Source organism: Sander lucioperca, chromosome 8 (genome assembly GCF_008315115.2).
Source record: "Sander lucioperca isolate FBNREF2018 chromosome 8, SLUC_FBN_1.2, whole genome shotgun sequence".
NCBI lineage: Eukaryota > Metazoa > Chordata > Actinopteri > Perciformes > Percidae > Sander > Sander lucioperca.
This window is the reverse complement of record NC_050180.1, coordinates 18,928,667-18,953,951: the sequence shown is the minus strand read 5'-3', so window position 1 is coordinate 18,953,951 and position 25,285 is coordinate 18,928,667. Positions and strand designations below refer to the sequence as shown.

General features: G+C 40.1%; 1 protein-coding gene and 2 long non-coding RNA genes across 3 annotated transcripts in view; 2 read left to right on the top strand and 1 right to left on the bottom strand.

Moving 5' to 3' along the window:
* Positions 1–25,285, bottom strand: part of LOC116046951 (transmembrane protein FAM155A) — a 111,927-nt gene that overhangs the window by 69,018 nt on the left and 17,624 nt on the right. The window lies entirely within an intron of this gene.
* On the top strand, positions 8,586–24,362 carry LOC116047120. The gene is made up of 3 exons (XR_004104329.2): positions 8,586–8,597; positions 10,690–10,692; positions 24,211–24,362. It is a non-coding gene; the product is annotated as an uncharacterized LOC116047120 (long non-coding RNA).
* LOC116047140 lies at positions 13,470–14,308 on the top strand. The gene is made up of 2 exons (XR_004104338.2): positions 13,470–13,555; positions 14,228–14,308. It is a non-coding gene; the product is annotated as an uncharacterized LOC116047140 (long non-coding RNA).

The following is a 25,285-nucleotide window of genomic DNA, read 5'->3' as shown; positions in this document are numbered from 1 at the left end:
ATCTTTGATTGCACTGCACATGTGCAGTAGCTCAGATGTAGATCATGTCAGCTAGCTAGCTCCATAGACAGTAAAAAGGCTGTTTCTACAACTTCGGTCAGTTACAAGGCAGGATTAGCTGGGAGACTTCTAAATGAGGGCGCACATGGAAGTAGTTCTTTTGTAGATTATGGTGAACTTGTGTGTGTTGTAGCAGTGCTTTGCTATTGAGAACGAGGTAGCATGCTAGCGTTAGCATGCTAGCGTTAGCGTTAGCATGCTGCGTTTCGGCTTGTGACGTCACAAGCCGTGCCGATTTTGAACAGCTCACCCAGAGACTGAAGGCAGGACACATTCAGAAACCGTATCTCACTCTAAACACCATGGATGGATTTTTTTCAAAGTTTGTATGAGTGTGGAAGCACCAGAGACACAACATAACACCCCAAATCCCAGAAAAAGTGTTTTTTTCATAATATGGGCACTTTAAAATCAAGTTCATAAAGTCACTTTCTTTGGATTCATTTGATTCCCAATCAAGATACACTGTTAAGAATGGCTTTCCATTGTTAATATGTACTTAAAAACAGTTCTGAAATGCAAAATAATAGAATTTTAATCATGTGATAAAACATTAACTATAGAAATTCAACGATTAATCGCGATTAAGAAAATGTAATCGTTTGACAGCCCTAATAGAAACTATTGCCCCCCAATGCAAAGCAAAATGTAGAGGGAAGAGGGAAGAAATGAGCAGCAGTGACAACTTACAACACAGTCACAGCGCAGACAACAAATTAACTAAGAGGTCTGTCAAAAATAAATTTACAAGTATTTTGTGATGTTCTATAGTTTATTAAATACATAATCTTACAACACAAATGTGCTGAGATTTATTAAAAGATTATATTTCTATCATACTGTATTAACATCCAGCCTGGTCTCACAGAATTCCGTGAAATGATCACAAACTGTTAACACCGCATTACGTGGTGGTGGCACAGAATGTGTGAAAATTCCATGTGGCCACCACGGAAAATAATGCCAATGTAAAGTCAATGAGAAGATGACGTAGCATTAAGAGCGACTACGGTAGCGAGTAGTATGAAGTCCCGAAAATCTGCGTAGGCATAGGGAGGTTGGTTAGGGTGGTGGATGGGTCAAACAACACAGGACTTTTACCCAGGAGATCGGGGATTGTGTCCCGCGTGTCACAATTCTGTGAGATCAGGTTGTAACATCCCATAATGTACTTTCTTTACTATGACACTATTATCAAACAAGCAAACTACCAAAAATGTTGTAACTACTAGATCTTTTCTTTGAAATGAATGACTTCCTTGGGCTTAAAACCTCTAATTCTACTAGTTTTTGTGGTAATTATTGAGTACACACATTCACACAATACACTTGGGTTTATCTTATACACTTGTAATTAACATGCAGCCTTTGGTCCCTTCTTTTTTGTTTTTTTCTTTCTTTCTAGTCTCACAGTGAAAAGAGAAGAGTTGGAAAAAAAGGTTTTCTGTTCCCCTCTGGGTTGATAAGCTCAATAAACCATCAATCACAGCTCATGTGCATCAGTCTCTCTCTGCTCTGCTTTCTGTGGAAAACTTTATTCATGGCCTGGCAAGATGTTTTTGCACAGGGGACTCGCAAGACAAAGCTTTTCATCTGCATTTCTGTATGTGTGTATGTGCGCACGTGTGTGTGTATAATTATTAGTTTCTAGAATGTTTTGCAGCCAAATATGGGGGCTAAAACACTCAATACCTGTAGGGAGACCTGCTCAAACACACCAATATCTATTTCTTCCAATAACACACACACTCCCTCCATTGTGATAACTTTGACTCATTATTGAGATATCTGTAACGTTTTTAGACCCAGAGTGACATTCTCACATCCAAACATGCTTGTTAAAAAGAGAAGAAATATTTTCACCTCTGTCTGAAATAGCAACGATGTGTCAAACGTGAAATCTCTCTCTCTCTCTCTCTTTTACACACATACAACACACACTTTCACTGTCTTCTCTCTCTCTTAGTGCTGCTCCACAGAAGCCTGGTAACTCATGGCATTTCTGTGGTTTCTCTCTGTGGAAACCAATGCCTTTCCTCAATATTGCCCGTCTGTCCTTGATTGTCCCTGCCTCATGTCCTCACTTCCCCCCTCTTTGGGTCTCTAGGCCCCATTTTTGTATAGATGACGAAAACGTGCAGCTTTGACAGACAGAGTTGTTTATGCCTTCACCTTTTCTTTATCTTGGAGCCTTTACCTTGCACCAAAGTGGGTCAACAGCTGCAATAGGTGGTGTATCATTGGCAATCTAGTGGCGCACTGCATTTCTGGTGTAAGGTATGACTGTGTGAGGTGGTGCATTGTACGCCACCCACCTGCTCAGACCAGGTAAACAGGATACTGCACATAGATTGGTAGCAATTATGTCACATTACTGTAAGATGGCAGAACACCTACATGTGTAACTCTCCAAAATCATCCAACAACCACATGTATGTTGTGCACTTTTGTTTCACTCTGACTATAAAACAATAAACACATTCACATGTACAGTGGAAATGCAAAGTAAATCCAATAACTGCATGGCAATAAGGCCAGCAGTGAACAGTAGAGTTAAGATAAATGGAAGATGGTTGATTACATCTTGTGTTTCCTGCACTGAGAGCTGCAAAGTAACTACCCACACGTTTATACTCTTGTGCACATTAAACCATTTGTAAATAACTCCATATTATAGCCATCCAGTTTATTCAGTTACATATCAGACATCATAGGAGACATCCTTGGGACTCATTGAATACATAATTCACACAATATCTGACAAGTTCATGCATACATGATATTTATAGGAAACTGTCATTTTAGGAGAAGGACAAACTCTTGCTACATGATGGTGGGACATTGCTTTTACAGAAGATGGTGTGACTGATACCAGACGGTAACCAGCCTCTAGCACATACTCTGACAGTGTTTAACAATCAGGGTTACATCATATTCCAATCTGTCCATGTTTACCTGGGTGCGTGGGACACCTCTTGCTACAAAGATACCAAAACACCACTGCTACACCACCCACCCCCACCTTCGGTCTGCACAATGCAACTGTACGTTGCATGTTACAGTAAATTGGCAAAGGCAACTACTCTACTCCCGGTACTGTATTTGTTGTTAAGGCCATCGGAAATAGGCTGGTACAGTAAGTGATGACTGTGCCGGCCACAATGACACCCAGAAGCCTAGAGCTACAGCACACTCACTCAAAACGTAGCACAGTCTCTAATTAACTAATGAAATATTAAGCACCTCTTCATTCTCCTTCTATTCTGTCTGCCTCCTCCTACACTTTTCGTTCCATGTTTCTCATTACCCATCCTATTTACCCCCATTTTTCACAGATGTTTCAGGTTCTTATATGTTGTACAGTATAGATGAAGTCGCTCTGTAAAATGGGGGTAAAGTTATAAGATGTATGTGTATGCTGTGTTCTCATTTTCAAAGATTTATTATAATCATTATTTAGATTACTGAAAACAAATTATGTACTGCGTGCGTGTGCGCGTGCACGTGCGTGTGTGTCTGTGTGTAAGCAGGCATGGCTGTTTGGAAGTTCAAAAGCATTTTTCTTACAAGCCGATAAAATACTTTCTAACAAAGGAAAACAAAAACAAGAAAGTAAAAGTGCCGCAATACAGAGATACACACAGAGCACACAAAGGACCTCACACAAACTAAACAACGGCCACTAGGTCCATGTGCTGCTGTGATATTGGCAGCTCGGCTCAGTGCCTATCAATAAAGCTCTGGAACAGGCCAGAGGGCCAAGAGCCCATGTTGTTCTCCCAGGTGCCTGATCTATATTAAGGTGGATTTCCAGACCAGCTGAGCCAGCAGGGGGTGCACAGCGAGGGGAGATGAGGCGGTATGAACAGTAGTTGGCTACCTCCTCCAGCCACGACTCCCTCAAAGAAAAGCAATTATTAGCCACACAGACACAAAAGAGCAAGCAGGTTGACACACAAACAGTCCGGAAATTTCACTTTGGCAGAGGGCGGGAGGGAGGCTTAGTGTGATCATGGGAGCGAGTGCAAACATTACAGCGTATAGCATTGTAATTTTATTTCGTATTGGTTAATTTCTGGATTTAATGGTGTTTATTACCTATATAGTTAATTTGAATACTTGATTTTTTTTTTAATATATATATTATCAAAATGATTTCTTTTGGCTTTTGAACTATTTCAGTTGATGACTAGGAGCAGATTGCTGTCAACAAAGGACCAATCTTTGAAATAGTGACTGGTTCTCTTCAACATCTTCCTGCACTTTCATCCTTAGATAACCTACATATTTGTGTGTTCCCTCCACATCTTGTTGCATCTTTGTGTGATGCTGAACACTATCTGCTAGACCAGGGAACAAAACAATACACAGGCTCTCTGCTACCTTTCGGGACACTGAGTTTATATTAGGTGACAAAGCTCCCGGTTCTCTCTCCTCAAATATAGAGAAATTATTTATTTAGTTGAAACAGGTTTATATTAGAAAAAGGTATTCATGTTCTCTGTTTTGTAAGTATGTTTTATATTTTGCATCTTGATTCACTGCAGTTGGTTCTTCTTTTCATTTGTTGTTGCGCTACAATGAAACTTAACACTTCTGGCACAGATATTTCACATTAAAAGCCTTAATAGTGGGCATAATCCCGATCTTTCCTGGTAGGCTTTAACATGAAACATCGGCAGGAAGTAGCTTAACACTATACAATAGAATGGCAAGGCAAAGGGATTGGAATTTATCAGAGATTGATATTAGTATTTGTGATGAACAAAAGACAAAAAGAAATTCAGAGCATCAGATTGGTGAGTATGACATGACTCTGTTGTTGTACTGAATACAGAATTAATATTATGTACATACTTTAGTTAAATGCTAAATGTACATCATGCTAAATGTACATCCACCATGTAAGCAGGTCCTACTCTGCTTTTTACCCACTTTTTTGTTTGTGCTATTATTTGAGACTGGGCCATTACTTTACTGCACTACTACCTATCTCATAAGTAATTTAATACATTCATTTGTGCATATGTTATTACAGTACATGCAGCAAATGTGTCCTTTGTACCTTCAGAATTTTGCAAAGGCTCCCCTACCCTGCATGCCTCTCTGAACGATCATAGAGTAACTTTAAAAATCAGCTTATAGAACACAGACTTTTGCATTTCTTTCTCACACCTAGTAAAATCACATACCAGGAGACAGTTGCCAACACCAAAAGTGTGTCTGTATATTCGACTGTAACAGTATTTCAGCCCCTCAGTTGTTGTATCTCAAGTCCCACTGTGGTGTCTTGGCTTTTCTGATGCCGAAGGTGAATCAATGAATTATCAGGGACTGAGAGGGTGCAATAGTAAGACATCTATTTCATCATTAACGATCTAAGTTCATGTTTGCAGACAAACAACTGAGTGAGCAGTGCAAAGATATTATAAACTGAGAAGAATATCAAAAAACCCTCCTCTTTTCAGCCTACGGTTTCTTGGGAATCATGCACAATAAACAATTCTTGGAAATTATATAATGTCTCTAAAGTATGCCAAATAAGGACTGATATGACCAGGTAAGCCTGACATTACACTAACAGCATACATATAACTTGTTATTCTCAAGCAAAGATCTATACGTATGGTTTTCTACCCCAGTGGTGTAATTCTCTGATACTGACAATACTACTGGCAACTCGCTGCCTGCATCCCATTTTGGGCCATTTTGGACTAAGCAGCATAAAACACTGTTTGAATTACATATCACTCATTTAATATTTTTTTTTTCTGATAAATTTTAAGACCTCTAATCAAGTGATTCATTATGAATCACAAGCACATGTGTTCTCAATAGAGTTTCCCTACGCCAATATTCAGGGCAAACCTCCCAAAAGCTTCATAGTAAAGTACAAATATATCTTCCAACCCCTGGCTTATTCAATACAAAATGAGAAGGAGAAGGAAAACAGTGATGTATACACTATTCCTATTCCTTTTCTTCCTAACAGCTTTCTCATTTCAAGATTATCATTCCGAGTAGAAAGGCAGTGTCAATGAAATATTCAGTAGAGGCTTCGTCACCTAATATAAACTCAGTGTCCTGAAAGGTAGAGTGCCAGTGTATTGTGTTGTTTGCTGGCCCGCCTGGATGTATTCAAACGTCACACATACGTAGATGCAGCAAGATGTGGAAGAAACCCACAAACATGCAGGTTTCCTAAGGATAAAAAGGGAAAGAAAGATGTTGAAGATGATAAATCATTTGAGGATAAGGAGAGTTTGGTGCTGTCCTGTTTGAACTTACCGATTCCGTGATTACTCATAGAAATGTTTCTGCAAAACATTGCATTTTGGGTCAGCGGATCAGTTTTTTACCTGTTATGAGAAGAATAGCAGGTGACAAGCTGCACACCTCCAACTTCTCAGCAAGGTAACCAACTTTACTGTATTCTGCTGTTGGGTGGAAAACTATTCACGCTGTGGGCACCATGAAATCAGATCTTGATTGCAATTATTGTTGACCATGTTCTTTTTTAGAATAACAAAAGTTAGTTTGGCTGCACTGTAAATAGATACACAAGTTGTATTTCTAACAGTGTAGCTTTTCAAGAAGTCTTACTGAGTGCACTTAAGTGACCATTGGGGTCATCAAATCAACCAGGACTATTTACTGTATATGGTTTTCACTGCTGTACAGGCCTATCCATTTCTGTACCAGGCCTGGAGACCAGAATGATGTTGTTAACTTGTGCCCACAGTTTGAGAAAGTGAACTGTGGTTTAAGTGCCTCCCTCTGCCAGCTGACTTCCCTTAAGTATGTATGTACATATATCTTATTGCATTAAACAAATAGTAATATACCTTAACGTATTTTTATACGGCGCTCTTTGGTCACATTGTATGGAATCATATCATCCATATTTTGTTACATAATGCTTTTTGTAATGAAACAAAGTAAAATTAGCATTGCCCTTATATCAGTGAAGGTAGACTAAATAAAATCAAATTAAAATAATCTTTACCACAAACTACAGCAAATAATGAACAAAATAACTATAAATTGGATTCAAAACCTCTCTAAAACAAATACTGAACTAGGCCTGGACTAGGCTATAACCTTCAAGAAGGTAATACTTTACTGCATTAGTTTAAGCTTGGTGAACCTAATAAACTGGCAATCGACTATGTTTCACATGTTCCACCATATAATCTGTAATTAGCTAGTCATTGTACAATTTCAAAAGGTTGAAAGAAATGCAATTTAGCCAATTAAGACTACATTACTCAGTGTTCAGCCACAAGGCACTTCATCAGCATAGTGACTTGGATCTGTGAGAGATTATACAAAAGGATGGTCATAAATCCAAAGGGATTTAAGATTTGATCCAGACCCATGCCTGGACTTAAAACCCAACTGAGATTAGCAATGAAACATCTTAATAACAAGCCAATCATGAATGTTCAGTAAGGCCCATGGAGGACTCTCTCTCTCTCTCTCTCTCTCTCTCTCTCTCTCTCTCTCTCTCTCTCTCTCTCTCTCTCTCTCTCTCATGTTCTCTCCCTCGGCCAGGGACACCTGGAAAGGAAAAGGTCTACCTTTCATCACCAGAGGTTGATAACATCAGGCTTCAGGGAGGCCATGCTGATGTGGGACCAAACATACACAGGTGCACAGCTGACACTGACTCTCTCTCTCTCTCGCTCTCTCTCTCTCTCTCTCTTTCTCTCTCTCTCTCTCTCTGTCTGTGAGCGTGTAAGGCAACAAACACAAGCACACACAGGCACTGCATGGGCAGACCTCTGACAACTAGAAGGTCAACCCTACAGCAGCTGCAGGTGTGATGTGTCACAACAGCTGCTCTAATATCTTTCACAGAAATCTCTACACTGCAGAAGAGTATGACATTTAAGCTAATAACAACAGATGCAGTATTTGTATAGTTGCTCTGAAATATTCTCTGGAACAGGCTTACATACATTAAAACCAAATTTATGATCTGCTAAAAGCTTTGCAAGTCCTGTCTCTGATATGTCCAGGTAGACATGTTATTGTTGAAGAGACAGAAAATGGTTGAATTTCATATGGACCCTGCATTCTTGGGCTATTATCATAAAAGACATTAGCACCATTCTCAGAACAGTGTTGCAACTGTCAGTGGTTGAAACACTACCTGTTACTTTGAGCTCTATTATAAACAATAGAACTGTGTAGTTTGGTTTCCCCCAGCATTTGAAGTAATTGCTACACAGAAGAAACCCTTTTTCTCAACTTTTACCTGCAATTTGTTTTTATCTATGGTTTAAATCATGTCATGACTCTCAAGACTGAAGTTCCTATTATTGTCTCACTAGCATCTAACAGTTCAATAAGCTGCTCAAACCTTGTTGGGTGTCCTGTATCTCCTACATGCAGATACGCCATGTAAAAAATAGTTTTTATATTTCTTTCCTTCACTCAAAAGCACCCTATGACATTGATTCGCATTGTTTGTTTTTGTATCATAACTCCTAGTTAATAGTTGGAGTCTCAAAGTGAACTACTTTTAAACTACAGTTAAAAGTAAACCAAAGCAGTGTTCAGAGTCCACATACAATATGAGGCTGACGACTGTTCACTTAAGGTAATGCAAATTGATATGAAGCACATTCACGCAAGTTGGAAAAAAAAGGTGTGTTCTGAGCTGCATGACTCATGGTGAAATACAGGGTCAAGAGTATAAAGGAGCGGGTCTGGAGGGATTCAATAAAAATAACTGTTCCTTAAAATCTGTCTTAGCTGTATCACACACATACAAACACACACTGTGCACACACAAAATGTTTGTTGTTAACTACAGTACTGTATCTTACTTTTGTTCTGTTAGAGTTTTTTCCAACTGCTTACACACGTTTTCAAAACTATGTCTCCTTTTTTCAAAACTCTACACACAATTCCCAGAACTGCACACACACAATGCAAAATGCCTCACATCTCCTTCAAAATGAAACACTGCATTCAAAGTACCATAAACACATCTCAAAATGAAGCATTTGCATCAAATGGCAAACACTTTTTTCATAATAGTACATTTTTGGATATACCATGTACACACTGTTGTTCTAAATCTAAAGCTCATTTGTCTTTCACAGGCTTAGGCTATATCTACATTTACAATGTTGTAGAGTGAAAGTAATCTGCTGAGAGTGATTGAAAAGTGCACTGTAAACAACAATGTAATGTTACAGTAAAACAGAAAATATTTATTGGACAAAACATCGCGTTTGTAAGAGTAGCACAGTGTTAAGTAGCATAAAACAAGAAAACAAACTACAAACATATGTAAACCAAAGGTGTCCTTTTTAGAATAAAGAATATGTGTGTGTGTGTGTGTGTGTGTGTGTGTGTGTGTGTGTGTGTGTGTGTGTGTGTGTGTGTGTGTGTGTGTGTGTCGTGGCGGGGGGGTGGTGGTGGTGGGGGGGGAATTGTATGTACAAACAAAGTCTAATTGATTTGTAATGCTGAAAAAGTCCTTAGATAGTTGCATGCAGTATGGACGCCACTGTAAAGCTACTCAAGATGGGCATAAGTGTGGCCCTGATCTCAACAGAGATGGCTCTCCTTCCTCTTCTTCCCTCCTCCTCCTCCTCCTCCTCCTCCTCCCCGTTGTCGTCCCCTGTATGTCCCTCCTCCTCCCCTTGCTCTCTGTCTATTGTTGGCATCCATTGTTCAAAACAGGTAATCTGACCTTTGACCTCTGTATAGGCCTATACTAAAGCAGTAATTGGTTAGTGTTCAGTTATGACATAATGTGTTTGCACATGTGAGGAGTGTGTGTGTGTGCCCTGGTAAATAAGTGTAGCATTTTGATTGGTTGTGTTTAGAAAAGGAAAGCAAGTCACTTCCTGTTAGAGTTTTGTGTCTTATGTAGAGAATTGTGTGTAGTGTTTTGAAAAAAGTGTTTTATGCAATTGAAAACTGAGTGAAAGGCTGAGAAATAGCTTATGGTGTTGGAGATTTGCTGTGTAGTTTTGCACTTTGAGTGAGAGGTTTCAAAAATCGTGTGACATGAAAAGATTTTGTGTGTAAGCATTTGAAAAAAAACTGTAATATGAGTTCCCCCAGCCTGCCTATGGTCCCCCAGTGGCTAGAAATGGCGATGGGTGTAAACCGAGCTCTGGGTATCCTGTTCTGCCTTTGAGAAAATGAAAGCTCAGATGGGCCGACCTGGAATCCCCTCCTTATGAGGTCATAAGGGGAAAGGTTATCTCCCCTTTCTCTGCTTTGCCTGCCCAGAGAATTTGGCCCGCCCATGAGAGAGAGAGCGAAGCATGGCAGTTGGTCAAGGCCACACCCCCACCCTCTACCTTGCCCCCCCCTCTCTCCTAGCATTTAAAGCTACAGACGCAGAAATGGCACATCCTAAGGAAAGCTCATTGTGGGACTGGCTCGTAGTGGCTGTAATTCTGCACCAAGGCTGAATTTCGGGAAAGAGACTGCAGATACAGTGTTAGGGGACCACTAAGGCCTATATAAAAGCATCCAAAGAGCACCATGTCATAGGAACTTTAAATGCTACATGTTTCAACGGCAAATAACAAATGTTCATTATGTGAATTCTCTGCATGCACACAGCAGCAGAGATGCAAATACTGCAGCACTAAGAAGACTGTTCATGGTTCATATTTCATGTGATCTAATGTGTGATGGATGCTATTGTTTTGTATTGATCCTATTGGCGCTAGTGTTGCTACTCAAAACAAAACTTTTATTGGTATTGATACTACCACCACTAAATTGTATCACTTACTTAATATTGCCTGTTTAGTAAAACTGTAAATTCACATAACACATGTAGTATTCTTCAAAGATTATTTGCATGTTTTAACTTGACTAAAAAAAAATGGTAGGCATCTTTTGGAACTTTGCTACCCTGCAAATATTTTCCATTTTACATAACATCCTTTGCACCTCTTCCAGAAATGTGCAGCTGAATGAAGTGCTTCTCAGGTCAAGGACAGAAAACATCATTAATGTTTGTCTGTTTTCACTATCAAACATTATAAACCAATAAGTGCGCTCCAGTCTATTTACACGTCTGACCTTACATTTTACTTTCATTAACAAACACTAGGCCATGTAAGCTACGTATGCAAATTAGTTTATTGGAATAACAGTTGAGGTGTGTGTGTGTGTGTGTGGGTGCAAGTTGATAATGGGATGAAGGGATAAGAGGGATCGATTGAATTGAGTATTGAATGGGGATCAATAACGGGCCAATGAGGCTTCATAGCTTCATCATCCCCCCCTTTGGCTGTTGTAATAAGAGGGAGCGAGGACAGTGAGCAAAGAAGGTGTTTGGAGTTGTGAGACATGAGACAAAATGGAGAGAAAGGGCTTAGACACGCCTATAGTATACAGTATACTGTAAGTAGGCATAGAAAATATTATTAGAGTGAGGCATGGTTTTTGTTTATGAAGTTATAATACTTCTAGTGTAAGTACAAGTATGAGTGCTTTCTCTCTGCCTGTTTAAAATTGTAACCAGCCATATGTGTATGGTGTATGGTTCTATAAATGGACCACTGAAAACTTTTGCCTAATTAATAAAGGTTAATGCATTCAAGATGGAACACTTAATCCTGCAATACAAGGGCATTTGGTTGAACACTCACATTCAGTATGTTTGATATCATTTTCATCAACTTTTAATGTAAAAAAAAATTCTAAATGGTCTTTCTAGGCCTTTACCAAATCCATTCATCAAGGGAATAAAGCATTTTGTACTTCTTTCTCCACTACTTTAGTAATACAAGCGCCACATAGAGAGCCTGTGACAGATGTTTACTCTCTTGATTCTGAATTCATTCACTATCAACACAACAGGTAAAAAATGAAAAATGACTCAATGGTTCAATAGTAACAAACATTATTTCTCCACAAGACTAAGTGGCCTATGTTTCTATCTGTTATGACTGGACAACACCCCAATGGCAATTTAACATGCTCTAAACATGGTCCGTAAACCAGCGAGGAATCCCATCATGGTCCTGTGTTAGAAGTAAAAGTTCTTTACCACAAAGCAAACAAATATAGTTGGAAACATACGGTAGCTCTGCAGCTGCAGGCAGAAACATAGTTTTGTAAATGTAGCACCATGGAAATGACTGTCAGGTTTACATGAGTACATATGCATTAAAAAAGTAGATTAGCCACAATAGTGTCACAATACAGTTAGAAATCATGCTCCAAGACAGTTTTAGAAATTCAGATAACTAGACAAACATGACATGCTTATGCTTGTGTGTGTGTGTGTGTGTGTGTGTGTGTGTGTGTGTGTGTGTGTGTGTGTGTGTGTGTGTGTGTGTGTGTGTGTGTGTGTGTGTGTGAGGGAGAGAGGGCTGAAGTTGCAATTGCCATTGCATAAGCAGACCCATGTACAGGATACAGGGTATGACAGAAAGTGTGTGTGTGTGTGTGTGTGTGTGTGTGTGTGTGTGTGTGTGTGTGTGTGTGTGTGTGTGTGTGTGTGTGTGTGCGTGTGTGTGTGAGTGTGTGAGAAAGAGAGAGAGAGAGAGAGTCTGTGTGAGAGAGAGAAAGAGAGTGGGTGAGTGAGTGAGTTTATGAGAGCAGACTGATCTCATGAAGTGGCGTATGTATGGCATGCCAATTCGTATGCCATTATTGGCATGTTATTAAGACGCATACTCGCTTTTTAGCGTGTTTACCAACGCCGTTTGGCCTCCATTGACTTACATTACCTTGCGATTGCGTGTGAATTTACGCCATAGCGAGTATTATGAAAGGGCAAAAATCCGCGTATGGAGGTTGGTTGGGATGGAGGATGGGTAAAACACAAGACTTTCACACAGGAGACCGGGGATCGTGTCCCGTGTGTCACGTTTCCTTCGTGTTTCTTCTTTTCCTAAACACAACCCGCATGTCACGTTTCCTAAACTCAACTGTCGGTAGCAGATAACACGCCACTTGACTTTAAAAAGTGGCGTGTATGTTTACGCAATAACACGTCACTTGTAGAAAGTGGCGTGTATGTTTACGTCCGCTGTATACAGCATAGACATACACGTGGATAGCTCAAAATGCATACAGATAACACGCCACTTGGCTTAAGAAAGTGAGCGTGTATGTTTACGCAAAGTCATGATGTCATGTTGATGAGTGAGAAAAGAGAGATTGTTCTCCACATCACACACTTCTGACACATAGAATCCTACTTGTTGACGTCTTCTCACAGATCTTCAAACCAACATGATGCTCTTCATTGTCTTGGTTAACGTTATCCTCACCTAGCACCACTTCACAGCTAGCTGCTGCGGCATGTTCAACACTTTGGACGTTGTTGTTCCTGTCTGTATCCCCAACAGTAGCCGTAGTAAAAAAGTTTGTCATCTTTGGCAGCGTTGCCAAATACCTTTTGGTGTCTTTTCTTTTATTTGAGCCTTGAGCTTGGGTAACTTTGTTTCATTTTCGCATTTAGACTTGTCTTGCTTCGTCTCTGTTTGTGTACTTCCCAGTCAGGGTGGGAAATTAGCACCCGCCACCAGCCAACGGCGGGTACTTTTTCAAAGTCATCAATTTTCCATCATCAGAGGACCCAAGAGGGCGAGCGAGGGCTGGCGATAGGAGTGCGAGGTCACAGCGACGCGCACAGGAGTGCATGGTGCCGACTGTAAAGCGAGCAGGGCTCGAGCTCCGGTGTCGTCCCGGTAGTCTGCCATCTTCTTTCGGAGGGTCAACACACTCTCACACGCACACACACACTTCACTTTTCGCACACACAGAGTTGCAACGTGAGAGTTTTCGGCCAGGGCACTTGGACACACTCATGGAGTCTGAGTCGGTGTAAGAACGGGACCGGAGTCTCTACAGGAACAGGACTCGTGCTGCGTTCAGGGCATCCTCGTAAGCTGCTGCTTCAAAGATAATCATAGATAGTCAGTGCAGAACTTTGGTTCAACCGATATTCTCTTCATGTTATGTTAACGATCAGAATATGACCAAACTGACCAAAACACAATTTTACCATGGTCTCGGTCACCTCACTTTTTATTTGCCTATATTAATAAAATATGTATTAATAATAAAAAATTATGTATTGAAGCAATTCTAAATATGCTAGTGCACTTTCTTTTATACATTTGAATTACATTTTTGATGAAAAAGTTAATTTCCCACCCTGTCCCAGTCCTCCTGTCACTGTGTTTATCTTTCGCGCCACGCACCGTTACGGACTAGTCCATTTCATTGTGAAAGTAGGGGGTGTATGTGTAGGGACATATAACCATGAACTGGACATTTTAACTACTACTTCAACATTTCAACATAGTTCTTAAGAATATTAATAAAATGTACCATGCTTTTGAAGCATTCATGATGATAAGGGATTTTTCTTTTCTTTTTCTTTTTTTCTTTTTGAGGTTGGTTGGGGGGCCCCCTACTACGACCGCTGGTCCCCAAGCAACCACCTACCTATGCTTCTATGTTAAGACCGGTTATGCTTGGAGCAATGTTATCTATTGCCTACACACTTACACCTGCAATAATAATTTTGTGTGCGTTATAATTAATTACATGTTGGCTGGAGATTTTTGGGTGGTCCTTTTTTGAGTGCGTGTCACTGCTTTCATGACTACTTTATACAACTTACCTATGTACCTAATTAACACACTCACTTAATGTAGCGTTTAGTGTGAGTTCAGGAAGGAAGATAATTATCATTCTAATTTCCTCATCGCACAAGGTCTAGGCTTCTCATTAATTAAAAAACTCACTGAGCATTATGTTCAAGGGCTCTGTAGTCTCGCTTTGCCAGACCCTCCTCCAAAGCGCTCTGAAGGAGGGTCTGGCTCCTCCACATAGCCTTCAGGGATGGGAGGAAAACCTGCTCTGGTTCAATGGCATTTCTTTAAACCAATCAGAATCATCATGGGCGGTGCTAAACTCCGCAGAGAGCCGCTGCAAAATAGAGAAAACTATAGTCCTCATAAATCCACCAAATTTAAAATTCCAACACAAAGAAAGTGGAAGGAAGCGGTAAATACATGCATCCAGCGGAATTTCCTGCAACCTCCTACCAACCAATGACCATCCAGGCTGAAGGGTATTCAAACAACTGCACAAGTCATGTCTTTTTACCATTTCTGCGCCTTGTCTTATTCTTTTTTGGTGGATAATGTTATTACATATTGTTATACATATTTTAGGTACTAACTGAATCTGAGTCTTCCTGTACTGCTCCATACTGTAGCATGTTTGTGTGTTTGTGAATTCAGCTTAACAGATAGCACTCCATTTACATTATTGGAGGGATTAGGGCCTAGGTGGCCTAGCAGCTAGAGAGAAATTGTTTGTCAACCAGACTAAAGCTTCTTTTGCAAGACATATTCAAGCACCCAGCTTCAGCACTATCATTTTATACCATCGAAGAAATCTCTGACACATCTGTGTTGATGTAAATTACCAAAACCGGAATTTAAACAGATTTTTAAAATACAATTCTAATAATAAAATCCCCACAGGCTCAATGAGGACTTCCCTTTTACTTGTGTCTTGTAATGTCTTACAGTTTTTTCCAACTGCTTACACACAAAATCTTTTCATGTCACACGATTTTTGAAACCTCTCACTCAAAGTGCACAATTACACAGCAAATCTCCAACACCATAAGCTATTTCTCAGCCTTTCACTCAGTTTTCAATTGCATGAAACACTTTTTTTCAAAACACTACACACAATTCTCTACATAAGACACAAAAATCTAACAGGAAATGACTTGCTTTCTTTTTCTAAACACAACCAATCAAAATGCTACACTTATTTACCAGGGCATACACACACTCCTCACATGTGCAAACACATTATGTCATAACTGAACACTAACCAATTACTGCTTTAGTATAGGCCTATACAGAGGTCAAAGGTCAGATTACCTGTTTTGAACAATGGATGCCAACAATAGACAGAGAGCAAGGGGAGGAGGAGGGACATACAGGGGACGACAACGGGGAGGAGGAGGAGGAGGAGGAGGAGGGAAGAAGAGGAAGGAGAGCCATCTCTGATGAGATCAGGGCCACACTTATTCATCACGTGACCAACCACAGATTGACCATGAGAAAAGCCCATCTTGAGTAGCTTTACAATGGCGTCCATACTGCATGCAACTATCTAAGGACTATTTCAGCATTACAAATCAATCAGACTTTGTTTGTGCATAAAATTCCATTTTGAAGGAGATGTGAGGCATTTTGCATTTTGTGTGTGCCGTTTTGGGAATTGTGTGTAGAGTTTTGAAAAAAGGAGACATAGTTTTGAAAACATGTGTAAACAGTTGGAAAAAACTGTAATGTTAAAAAACCTCATAAAGTGAAATTTTCATGCCATGGGACCTTTAAACGTGCATGTGATTAAGTAATTAACGGAGAATAGTCATACGAAACCGCATGATTGTCAAATTATTTTGTAATAATTAAAGTTTATTCAGACGGAGCCAATTAATAATGCATTAACCTAGTGAATCATGACACATTTCTCTCTCTTACATATTAGCGCATTAGCTGCTTTTAACAATAAAAAAGTACCAATATCGGTGATCCTGGCCCTGATATTACTTGGAATCAGATCGAAACCAAATTGTGTGGTATTGTCAACCGCTAATACAATTCATATGAATACATTATATTATAGAGATTCTGTATTTCTGTTTTAGCTATTTTTCCTTTGTGCAGTAAACGTGGTAAGTCCAGTTAAATGTAAAGTATGGCAAACAGTGTTGGCAGAAATATTGAGCTTGAGCTGTGTATTCAAGTGAAACTGTATACATGGCTAAAGTTGTATTATGCTGCTCTTACAAGAGCACCACTCAGCAGGTAAGCATAGTAAAAAAACACTGTATCTGTCATCAAGCTAACTCTGCATAACTAAGTGAAACTGCTTGCTCATTCATTTACCTCTTAAACAGGAGAATACTACTATTGCATATTGTTAAGCTGCCTGTTATGAGATCTCTTTCCATTTGGTGACTGTATAATGTTGTTTTTGTTTCATAGGCAGTTGAGTCATACACAGCCCAAAATATTAGGAGTTGTCTTTATCTGTTAAACTTCAGCGTTCTGCACTCTTTCTTTAATCTCTGCCAAAACACTCTAAACTCAACTCCAAAACTGCAGCCCTGGGCTTTCATCCCCCCCGCATAATGCAAATCAGAGACCCCATTTACTCCAGACAAAAATGAAGTACTGTAGCAGTCCCACTGCAGGTGCTGGTGGTGTTTCAGTGTTTGTCTCAGCCCCTGACCCTCGAAATGTGCTCTCTTTCTTTCTCTCTGTCTCTCTCACCCTCTCTGTTGTTCCTACTGCAGAACAACTGCAGATCTGCGTCACCAAGGACACAAGAGACAAGTCTGATGGATCTGCTATCACTCTCTCCACTCCTCCTTGCTTTCACTTTTTGCTGGCATTTTCACTAAACCTGCCTTTTTACAGAAGAAAAAAACATTCATTCAGGGAAAACCATCCTAACCCAGAACATGTAGTCTATTTCAAAGCTGCAACAAACAACAGAGAAACCAGGCTGCACTACATCCTAAGAAAGACCAGCTGTGAATCAGTTTCCCAGTGCAACACTTACGGTAGCGAGGCCAAGCTGAATTGCCTTATAACACCAAAATATCCTCTAAAGGATATATGTGCATAACAAAGACAATTAGTTCTGTGTTAACATGTTAGCATTATCCTCTCCCCCAAGAACAACTAGTAGGGTAGCTTGCTTGTGCATTAGCATTCTAGAGAAAGCTAGGATGCTAAGTGTTAGAGGCTGATTAGCTGGGATGTGTGAAATCAGACAGAACTGGCCTGAGTGCAGACACCCATATTCTCCCCTGACCCACTTCTCTCACACACGCTGGTTCTTTTAATTAATATGCTTGCTGCAAACAACTCAGACTAACTTGGTGCAGACTGCTCACAGCCTAATAAGCCAGTTTATTCAAGCAGCATTCAGAGGTGGGTCAAGGGATGGAAACAGGGGGCAAGAGAAAGGAAATGTATAGAGCTGCACAACCAGTATTTCTGGTTATGATAGCAGTGGTAGACTTTGTATTGTTGTGAGTAAACCGGTCTACATCACATCTTTCACTCAATTCCAGTCCATTTCCTGTCACCATGGCAACCTATCTTTTCCTTCTTTCCAACTATTCCTTCTTTTCACCTCTTCTTTCTCATTCTTCCTGCTTTACTTCAGCATAAGCTACATCAAATAGTGTATCTATAAAGAGAGCTGTTAAGTTATTTAATGAAAATGTGGTGCAGCAAAAAATGATTCATCTCATCCGGTAAATCACGTGACATTACTTATTATTCCCCAACTTTTTAATAGTGCATGCTATTAAACGAAGCACTCATGTACTAATTTTGCCTACATGAGTAATGAAATCGACAGCACATTAACAACGACTAAGAAAAGAAAATGAGGAGAATGGGTGCAAGAAATCATTTGAACTGTTAACTTAAGAAGCTTTTCTCTCTCTCTCTCTCTCTCTCTCTCTCTCTCTCTCTCTCTCTCTCTCTCACACACACACACACAAATAAACACACACATAAACACATACTGTAGACATACTCACACACAGACATGGTGGGTAGATTTTGCTGCAGTGGATGTGTCGTTGGTGTCTTCACAGTGACATGGTGCTGAGTTACAGTGCTAATGAGAACTTTAATGTCACCCACACACAGACAGATTAGAGCTGTGATTACACTGAGCCCCAAGAACACAATGCTACACACAGAGACACACACACCACACAGGCCCAGATCACACTGACACATGTCCACTAACAAACATAAATGGGGTTGAAGTATCATAAGCAAAGACTTGTAAAAGCATCATGTACTACACTTTTCTACTGTTGCACTGTGCTACTGTCCATGCAGCTTCAAGAGTGACAGACATACAGAGGAAGATAGAGGCATTGAGACACAGAAATCCAAGCAGGGAGTGGAAAAGAGTTTTGAATGTTTGGGCACTAATACCAACCTCATTAGGCAGATTGGGTACTGGCCAAACATCACTGATTGGATACAGTTTTCTGTTCCACATGATTCATTTAGAGCGGTAAGCTAAAGTACGTAAGGCTACCACTTCCTACATGTGCTTTATTATAAACACATGTAGCACCCCAACACAATATATTATGCCTAACTTGCTAACTAACTTTAGACTGGAATAACAGGGTGTTTGATTTTGGTTTCCTAAGCTAGCTACCACAAAGGTTTACCTGTGTTGGGTGAAACTTATAATACCCTCTACTATATTTGAAATAACAGACCCCTTTGGAATTAAAGGAAATAGCAGTTTACTGACTGCTTTCTGGAATGTACAAATAATATGAAGTATTTAACCTTTCAGTTGAAAGAAGAAAAAAAACACAAATAACACAACTTAGACCCCTTTAAAATAACAAATTATAACCTTTGAGCAGTGATGCCGGGTAACGCCTTACTTGTAACGCGTTACTCTAATCTGACCACTTTTTTCAGTAACGAGTAATCTAACGCGTTACTATTTCCAAACCAGTAATCAGATTAAAGTTACTTATCCAAGTCACTGTGCGTTACTATTTTTGTCATTTTCCTTAGTAAAAATATATATTGTTTTTACTTTCTTCTTGCATCTCGGGGAGTGAAGTCACGTATGCGACGACAAGTCACGTTTTCAGCATGTGGACAGGTCACGTGTACCACGCAGCGACACAAACGTAAACAACAATGGAGGGAGGAGAGAGATGTGCGTTTTCTAGCTGGAAATACAGTCACTATTTTGAGCTTGTGTCAGCTAAAGATGGCAATATTAAGGTTCATTGTACACTCTGTGCTGGTGGCGACAAAGTGCTATCTAGCTACAAAAACACTACGTCAAATTTGAAGAAACATTTGGAGTCGCAGCACTGCAGTCAAACTTACAGAGCAAGTCCCACCAGGTGGTGCGAAGCAGAGAGCAGAAGGTCCCCCACCACCCAAACAACAAAAGCTGGACTTCGGTGCAAAACCAGTAAGTGGGGGAGAGTTGAAGAAGTTGGTCGGGCAGTATGTTGTAGAAGAAATGCTGCCCTTAAACACGGTTGACTCGCCTTCGTTTCGTGCGATAATAAACAAGATCCCTACTACTGGCAATGCCGAGCTGCCTCACAGTAAACCGGTTGTCATTTTTATGTTGAGGCTGTGGGGGTGTTGTCAGCAGCTGCTGAATGTAACTAATAAAGTAACTTGTAATCTAACTTAGTTACTTTTAAAATCAAGTAATCTGTAAAGTAACTAAATTACTTTTAAAATCAAGTAATCTGTAAAGTAACTGTGGCAACACTGCCTTTGAGTAATATTAAACAAAATGATCTTTAAAAAAATTAGTAAATCAATGAATTCCCTGAAACAATGTGCAAAACTGAATTGGCTTATACCAAAATATATAAATAACAAAAGATTTATTTGGCAAAATCCTTATGTATTACCCCTTTTACCACACTTTACCTTTTGCAGACTCAGATCATAGGTAAGACTTTAAATCCCACAGTGGTCCCACACACACACTCACAGTTCGGAGTCAGACCTGGAGAAACAGTTCAGAAAAGCATCTGAACAGCAGCACACAATGGGGGTCTGTCTGACCTTGAATTCAGCACGGGTCCAAGCTCACACTCAACTCCAATCGCTCACTAATCCAGTTCAGAATCTTTGACTTATCTAACGTTAGAAACTGCTGACTGCTAACAACACCTATGACCAATACACTTAATTAGCATATTGTTATTATGTAACAACTATCTTTTAGCAACTGCAAGGCACTCCTGGAAGAGTTACATTCTTTAGCATTTCAGTTTTGGTCTGGTTAAAAAATGCAGCCACACTCAAGTGAAGTGGTTTGTGAAGAGATGAAGAAGCTATAATTATGTAATAACGCCAAGGGAAGCCTTTTCTGTGTGAACACAGAATATTATTGAGTGTGGCACTGGCTCAGATCCCTACTGCTCACAGCAGCTCAACACTGTTTGTCAGGTCTGTATCTGTTCACAACAGCAGTTACTCTACAGCATGTGTGTGTGTGTGGTGTGTGTGTGTGTGTGTGTGTGTGTGTGTGTGTGTGTGTGTGTGTGTGTGTGTGTGTGTATGTTAGACAAGAATTGGTAATTAGCTGCTCTAACATAAGCTGCAAATGATAACATAACTGGCTTACTACCTACAGTAGTAACCTTGCATTATTTTCAAAAGCAAGCTAACTATATTATTACTTGGGGTTACAGCTTTTGTTACAAAAACACCTGGGGACTGGAACATTGACCCCTTGGGAACCAGGGTGCTAGTGTCCAGAGTAACGTTAGCAACTCCATCATGGTTTTTATCTGATTTGGGGACGTTTACACTTGTGCAACTCAACAAAAATTGTCTCTTGCAAAAGTAAAGCATACTGTTTGAACATACAGTATACGAACATTAAAGCATACACTTTATGTAGTTTCAGCCACAGTTGGTGGAGGTGACTGATGGAGACAGAGGAAGGGATGAAAGAGAGAGCCAAAGTAATTCTGTCAGTAACAGTCCTGCTGTCCTCTGTACAGGATATGACCCTCATCGTCGCATATCAATCAATTACCATCATTCCCTATGCCAGAGTTATGCTACCAACATCTGTGAGCTCTGACTAAAAACATCAATCTTGGATGGGCAGGGGGGGTGTAAGGTCAAGCGTGTACACTCCCCATCATCAGCTCACCCCCTGCATGTATAACTTACTCCCTCAGTATCATCAGAATTATTCTGTAGTCAATCTCGAGCCCATCCCCCTCTCTTTTTGTCTTTTTATCCCCCTTTCTCTTGACGACTCCATCTCTCAATCTCTCTCGTCCGAAATCTCACCCCTGCTTTCAAATCAATAATTCAGTTTGTGAAAGTCGCCCTCGTTCTCTCTCACTCTCTCTTTCCCTTACTCACTCACACAGTCAAATACACACATACAAGCACAGTCACGTATAAAGTAATAGGCCTTCCATTATATCTCACCAACACTGCTGCTAACACAAAAACAAATCATTATATCCTGAATGTTAGAAATTTGGACAATCTGTCTGAGGAATTCACATTTTCTTTTCATCCTGTCACATTCAAAGACACTGCACTGCAGGAATGAAATAACACACACTAGTTTATCCTGTATGAATGACAGCACATTATGCTCATGTACTGCAATCAGTGTTGGGAGTAACGCGTTACAAAAGTAACGCAGTTACAGTAATGTATTCCTTTTTGCTGTAACATAGTAATATAACGCATTACTAATTAAATTTCGGTAATATTATACTCGTTACAATCTCAGTAACGCGAGTTACAACGCATTTTAACGTAACATTTAGTGGTGCATTGTTTTTTTTAAGAATTCACCAACACCGCGACACATTTCTTCACAGGGAAAAAAAAGCCCTATTATTTTCCTGTCGCTGTATTCGATGGTTGCGATGACTGCAGAGACAGATACATTTGCGAGATGGATATTATTTTCAGGAGTTATTACGCTGCGTTGAAGTGAGCTGTCCTGTTTCTGTTCCCGTGGTCAGAGCCGGAACCAGAGACGGTACGGACAGCATGTATGTCCCAACAGGTGACGGTACGTCAGCGGCTGACAGATATAAACATGTCGGGAATTAATGTTGAGGCTTGCTACACGTAAATATCATTGCATTTTATCAGCCGTGGAGAGTAAGTAAGTAAGTAAGTAAGTAAGTAAGTAAGTAAAGTAAGTAAAATTTATTTATAAAGTGCTTTTCACAGATAAAATCACAAAGTGCTGTACAAAAGAATAGGTAAAACAAACAATATAAAATGTATATACATATGTAAAATTAAAGTGACACTAGTGAAAACCCATCAACCAAAGGCTTTCCTAAATAAACATGTTTTCAGATCCTTTTTAAAAGAGACAACAGAGTCTGCCAGACGCATGGACAGGGGCAGGGCGTTCCACAGTCTGGGAGCAACAGACTGAAAAGAGAGGTCCCCTCGGGTCTTATAACGAGTCTTAGGGACTACAAGCAAGTTCTGGCCAGAAGACCGAAGAGTCCGGCCAGAGAAATACGGCTTCAAAAGGTCCAGGATGTACTGTGGGGCCTGACCGTTTAAGGCTCTGAAAGTCAGCACTAAAATCTTAAAATCAATCCTGAATTTTACAGGGAGCCAATGGAGAGCCGACAAGACTGGAGTGATATGAGACCTTCGAGGGGCATCTGTTAAAAGTCTAGCAGCACAATTTTGAACAATTTTCAGTTTGTTCAGTGCAGACTTATTCAGACAGGTAAAAACAGAGTTGCAGTAGTCAAGTCTTGTTGATATGAAAGCGTGAATTATCATTTCCAGATCCTTCTTTGACAACATTTTGCGAATTTTAGAGATGTTCCTAAGATGATAAAAGCAATTTCGGACAAGCTGTTTTGAGTGTGTCTCCAAAGACATGGCCTGGTCAAACACAACCCCCAGGTTTCTGAGGCTGGATTTGACAGAGGGGCCCAGAGAGCCAAGGTGCTGTTTGATCAGCGGGATCTTATGGTCTGGAGCAAAGATCAGCGTTTCAGTCTTGTTTGAATTTATCTGCAGGTAGTTAGTGGCCAGCCAGTCTTTGATGGAGGACACACACTCTAGGAACAGAGACAAACGATGGAACTCAGCATCATTAAAAGAACAATACAACTGGACATCGTCGGCATAGAAATGATATGATACATCCTTGAAACAACCAATAATTTGACCAAGTGGCAAAATATACAGTAAAAACAAAATAGGACCTAAAACTGACCCTTGTGCCACTCCGCAGAACAAATTGGTACTGTACAGACTGTACATTGTTTACAGCAACATTAAAGGTTCGGTCATGAATATAGGAAGAGAACCACTGAAGGACAGATCCTGATAGTCCCATCTCATTCTGAAGCCGATTGATCAGTATACTGTGATCCACAGTGTCAAAAGCAGAAGTCAAATCAAGAAGTACAAGTACAGTGTAACGGCCAGAGTCTGCTGCCATCATCACATCACTAGAGACTTTGATAAGGGCTGTTCCAGTGGAGTGTAATTTTCGAAAACCAGACTGAAAAGTATCAAACAAGTTGTGCTGCTCCATGAAGGTGGTCAGCTGGCATGCCACTACTTTTTCCAAAATTTTGGAGATAAATGGAAGTTTAGATATGGGCCTGTAGTTTTTAGGTTCTGAAGGGTCAAGATTGGGCTTTTTAAGGATCGGGTTTACCACAGCGTGTTTGAAGTAGCTGGGGACTGAGCCAGATGTAAGTGATGTAAAATGTTATTTTTTCCACACAGGGGCCGACAATATCAAACATTTTCAACAATAGAGTTGTTGGGACAATGTCAGTGGGGCTCGAAGACGGTTTCATATTTCCTGTTATGGTCTTCACATCCTGTAGGCTGACAGGAGTGAAGGACGACCAAGACGACACCGGTGAAAACTCAGTAGAACAAACACTAATGAATGGAGAATTTACACTGGCCCTAATGTCATGTACTTTGTTCAAAAAAAACGACAAAAAGTTGTTACAGTCCTCATGCGTGTACACAGGCACAAGAGGAGCCGAAGGTGTAGTAAGATTTTCAATAGTGTCAAACAAGACTTTTGGATTTTTCTTATTTCCTGACACAAGATTAGAAAAATAAGCTGAGCGAGCCTGCTTTATCAATTCATTCAGATCCAGCATCATGTCTTTTAAATGGAGTCTGTGTACCTCTAATTTAGTGGCTTTCCACAGACGCTCTGTCTTCCGACATTTTCTCCTAAGACTACAAATGTTATCATTTATCCATGGGAGGGCCTTTTTCTGTGACCCTGAAATCATTTTAACAGGCGCTACCATATCCAAAACCAACAGACAGTGGTTGTTGAAACTTTGCACAAATAAATCAACATCATCACATTCAACAAAGGAGCGAGAGTCAAAAGAGGCAGAGAAATCACTAGGTGTTGACTCACTAATGATGCGTTTTTGTGTTGCAACATTACAGACAGTAGGCATCATGGTAAGTGACAAATTAAAAGAAATACAACAATGGTCACTAATTTGAAGTTCTTCAACACTCAGTTTATCAATGTTTAGGCCACAAGAGAAAACCAAATCTAACGTGTAGCCTTTTTTATGCGTGGGGCCAGAAACATGCTGTACAAAATTGAAAGAATCCATAATAGTCAACAGTTCAGC